This window comes from Otolemur garnettii, unplaced genomic scaffold, assembly GCF_000181295.1.
Source record: "Otolemur garnettii isolate 467f Iridium unplaced genomic scaffold, OtoGar3 scaffold00037, whole genome shotgun sequence".
Lineage (NCBI taxonomy): Eukaryota > Metazoa > Chordata > Mammalia > Primates > Galagidae > Otolemur > Otolemur garnettii.
The window spans coordinates 14,517,415-14,522,916 of NW_003852432.1; positions in this window are offsets into that span (position 1 = coordinate 14,517,415).

The window sequence follows — 5,502 nt, forward strand, 5'->3', positions numbered from 1 at the left end:
TTGGATAAAACTACAAACAAACAAAAAAAATTCTAATTGTCCGCTGAGTGTTACAGACAACACAGAAGTTCAGGAAGCCATGAATGCTTCCTGAAGAGGGAATTTGACAAGAGTTTATCATTAGAAAAACACAAACACAACAGTATATTTTCTTTAGAGTTAAAACAGTTCTGAGTGGTGCCTATGGCTCAGTGAGTAGGGCTCCAGCCCCATATACCAGACGTGGTGGGTTCAAACCCGACCCTGGCCAAAAACTGCAAAAAAATAAAAAAAAGTTCTTCAGGGGGAAAAATGCATCTGTCTACTATTACACATTTTTTCAAGATAATAATAACATTACAGGCACTGTAATAAACTCTACACACTATCACTAATTCTATAAAAAGGGGCGATTATCCCTATTTAAGATAAAAAACAGTCTAGAAAAAATTAAGTTACCTGCCTCCAGGTGCAAAGCCAGTAAGTATTCAATTTGAACACAGATCTCTCTGACTCTCAAGCAAGGCTTCTTCCCACTATATAACTCGTTTATTCATCAAACATTTATTGAGCATTTACCATAAGCAAGTATTGTGTGAAGATATATAACTAAATAAGACAGGTTTTCTTCATTCATGTGGCTCACAGTCTGATAAGGAAACAACTCTATAAAGAGACAATTTCAACAAAATTTGGTGAGTCCAACAATCAGGACATGCATCAGAAATTATGGAGCACACAGAAAAGAAACCTAATCCATGCTCATGAATCCTGAAAGGTTTCTTGAGAGAGTAGAAGTCTTCACAAAGTCTTAAGGAATAAAGTAAATAGTAATAGCTTACGTGTGTGGCAGTTAGTTTTAAGTGTCCACTTGACCAGATTAAGGGATATCTAGACAGCTGGTAAAGTATCATTTCTGGACGTGATTGTGAGGGTGTTTCTGAAGCAGATTGGAATCTGAATCAGTGGATGGAGTGAGAAAGAGCCACCCTCAGTGTGAGTGTCACCAACCAATCAGCTGGGAGCCTACACAGAATACAATGGAGAGAAAAGGCGAACTCGCTCACTCTCTCTCTTCTGAAACTTGGACATCCTTCTCCTACCCTTTGGACATCGGAACTCCAGGTTCTCAACCCTTCGACCTCAGACCAAGAGTTACAACGTTGGCTTCTCTGGTTTTGAGAAGTCTTGGACCAAGCCACATTACTGGTATTCCAGGGTCTCCAGTTTGCAAATGGCCTAGGGGGAATTTTCAGCCTCCATAGTCATGCGAGCCAATTTCCATAATAAATCCCCTCTTATATATCTAGACATCTACATCTCTATCCACCTATCCTATTAGTTCTGTCTCTCTGGAGAACCCTGACTAACACCATGTGTGTACTTACTACTATTGGCCCTTTTATACAGAGGAAATTGAGATAGAGAGCAGTAAGCAACTGGCACGAGCATAAACCAGGAGAGAAGCCAGGATATAAGCATGTTCATCTCAATTTATATCTATGAGAAGGAGTTTGCCAGAAAAAAATATGGACTGAAGAGGGGCATTTTCTTTGCAACAGGAAAATTCAGAGCAAGGCACAAGACAAGAAAGTTCACTATACGAAAGCATATAAGCAGTCCCCTGTGGTTGAAGCTAGAAATAAGAAGAGATGAAATGAGAGACTCCAGGTCCAGACCATGAAAGGTTTAGTGCGCCATGCCAAGACCTTGGAACTTATCCCATAAACTGTGGAGTGACATCTTTGTATTTATACATTAATAAATGATTATGCCTCCACCCTGGAGGAGAAATGAGAAGGCTAAGCCTAAAGGGAAGGGAGCCCCATAGGAGGCAGTTCTAGTAGCAACACAGCAAAGAGAAGAGAAGAACCTGAATTTGGGGACACAGAGCAAGCTGGAGAGCTTGCAAATAAGACATGGCTAGAGAGCAAAAGACATAAAACATAGTTATAAACCGGATGCACTTACTTTCCTGCCCATCAGACTTTCCAGTATTAAATAATTTGTTCAGGAAAGGACAACATACATTTGTCATTCTAGGCACAATGCTAAGCAGAGAAGCATTAAGAGTGAATAAGACCCAATTCCCATCGCAGAAGGACCTGTAATCTGGATCCACGGTGAAGAACAAGGGCAAGTACCACAAAGGGGCCCATGGTTATGACAGAAAAAGTTTCAGTGAACACTTGGGGTCCAAGGCAGGAGTGGATGCCTATAACATGGGAAGATCAGAGAAGAGTTAGGGAGGAGATAATCCAAATTAAAACTGAAGAAATTAGCATGTACTTTCCAGGGTATCATGAATTATTTGAGTCAGATGTTTCTCCAATGGAGAGTGGCAGGAATATAGCAGAACGAAGTTTCACTGAATTATACGGGGGCTGGGGGGGACAGGATAAATGTGAGGACTCCTTAAGGCATCCAAAGTAGAACAGGAATTTGTTAGGGGCTAGTTTCTCTATGAAAAGACCCAATCCAAGAGGGAAACTGATGTCACGGAAGGATGAAGGTGGGAGACAAGACAGTGATACTAGAAGAAGCTGGGGTTTGTCAGCACTTCCTGTGGCCAGGATTCTAGCCCCACCTTGAGGCGTGGAGTTGGCTCTCAGTGTGCATGAAGAGTGTTTAAGTCCATGCGGTCTACCCTAAAGCCTAGCCTTTCTGATAATTGTAGGATGCCATCTTGAGATTCACAGTAAGGGGTCTGTGTATCAGGCAGTCCCAACTGCTTTTCTAAAGGATTTTAAATTACCTCATAATAATTTATGTTTAAAAGCCTCACTGCTTCAGTCACAAATATTGATCTTTCTGAGCAAAAGTTCCTTTTTTTTAACAAATGTGTTTACACAGACACTATTTTTCTAAATGCAATGCTAAAAGAATCATTTTACTTATGATTATAAACTTTCAGATTTTAAAAAGAACATCTTTGGTCAGGTGCAGTGGCTCACCCCTGCAATCCTGGCACTTTGGGAAGCCAAGACAGGTGGATCACTTGAGCTCAGGAGTTCAAGACCAGCCTGAGCCAGAGCAAGATCCCATCTCTAAAAATAGCTGGCAGATGCCTATAGTCCTAGCTACTAGGGAGCCTGAAGCAAGAGTTTCACTTGAGCCCAAGAGTTTTAAGGTTGCTGTGAGCTATGATGCCACCATGGCACTCTACCATGGGGGACCAAGTGACACTCTGTCTCAAAAAATAAATAAATATATAAACAAATCACTTTTGTTTAACCTGTTTAATATACAACATCTATGCGAACAATTTCTAAATCTCAGGCATCTTCCTGGAAATGGCTATTTATTTACTTCTAAATTCAAATTTCCTACTCCTATTTCTAACAATCAAATAAAAAAAGGGAAATTCAGTTAGTGAAACTTATCACAAACTTACAAAATGATCAAAATACTAAATATACTGTCCTTAAAACAGTACTCTGTGGGGGTAGGCTAGAACTCTTCAAAATTTTTAATTGTTTTGAATAATATCAATATTCTTTTGTGGGGAATTTAAAAACAATTTTCCTTAATAAAAATAAAATAATTTATTTAGTGGAAAAAATGTTTAATAAAGTCATTTTAGTTAGATGTACACATTAATCATGAAATTATGCAGAATAATTATTGTGACATTTCTCTATTGACCATAACTAAATTGTCATTAATAATGGTTAGAACATAATAAACTTAAGAGAAAGTATAAAAGTTGATATTATTTAGGATAATTATAGCAAGACTAAGTAAAGATTGAGGCTGTCTGGATAAAATCTATTATTCTATTCTTTATAAAAATCCATTATATTGTTTTCATTATACAAAATTGGCCAGCGGGAATTGGGAAACAAAAACTGTATCTGTTGCTTTCATCATCCATACCCAATCCAATCCCCACATCCAGAAATATCAAAATCTCTGATCACATGCTCAACTGAAGACACATGGTTACACTGCTTTCCTATATTCAATATATGCAATAAAAATCTGGAGTTAGGACATCAGAAAACAGTAGGCTAAAGGCGAAAGTGAGTCCTACCTTTTCACACATGTTTACTCATCCAGCTGTACTCTTCAAGTTGTCCAGAAGGAAAACAAAGCATCTAACCTTCCAACTGGAAAAGACAACTTACCCTGAAACTTTTCCAGAAGTTTACGAAGGTTTACAGTGCTTGCGGACGGCTACTTGTATCTGGTGTGCTGGACAGTCAAGATGAAATGAAGCAAAAGAGTTTGATAAGATGGAAAATGTGTAGTTCTATGGCAGTCATATATTAAAATGCCGATGTTTCAGAAACCTTTACACAAACATTTGATCATGGAGTCTACATGTTTCAAGCAAAGAAGTAATGCAAATTCAAAAGAAAAGGCAGCAACAACTGATTCGTTTCAAACTTGGAAAAAATACAAATTAACAGAAAAGAAATTTAAAGGGAAATTAATGGACCCCATAAATGTCTCAAGGGCAAAAATACTGCTTCTCAATGTAGAAAAGAAACTCATTTCTAGCAATAAATTCTACCGGATAATATTTTACTGAGAGTATTGTTTCAATTGCTTTTAAAAATGTATTTTTAATTCTTCCATATGTTTCCTTAAACATACAAAAAGATACCAAAGACACTGCTTATCATAGATTATCCTCCCAAATACGCTATTTCCATTGTTAAAAGTATTTTAAATACATACCAGCATATCCTATAAGTTAATGGTTCTCCACAATGTTCTCTTACTAAATTGAGCTGTTTTCACAAACAACGTGATTCAAAATAAAGAGAAGTCAAGACTGTTTTTGCAGGTTCTCAAAGCATGATCTACAGAGGAACTTTCCCTCCCTATACCATGCAAGCTGACTGCTACTGGTAGCAATGATAATATGGGATGATATCTGTCTGCATTTACATAATGTTATTTAAGAACCCCCAACTGATGTCTAACAAAATTAATACAATGAGGCCTTTTTTCTTTGTTACATTTAATAAAGTCCTTTTTCATTCTTCTTTCCTTTCTCCCTTACTCTCTCCCTTTCTCTATCTTTCCAGCTTGTCTTTTACCTAATCATTAAAAAAAAAAAAAAAAGTGAGTGCAAGTAGGTTAGATGGCCTATGTATGCCTCAATCCCCAATTCTGTCCACATTCAAAGGCCAATGGACTTGTCATATAGAGTAAACCTGTCAGCTCTCCACATTGTCCATCCCAAGGGAAAGAAAACAAACTATTTTATCTTCAATCAATCTTGACTATATTACAAGCACAGGCAGTGAGTGCTGCCTTTGTATGCCATCACCCTGCCTCCAGTGACCAAGCAAGAACTAACATTCTTGCTAAAGGTCTCCCAAATCTGTTCACTTTCCACAATCCTCACTGTCTCCCCCTTAATCTGGTCCCCCACAACCTATTCCTTGCCTGCTCCCTGGTCCTGATGCCTCCTTTGTGGGCATTCCTATTGCTGTCCACGCTGCTATCCAAATGCAAATCTAGTCAATAGGTAACATATAGCATACATATTTATTTAATATGCATGTGTTA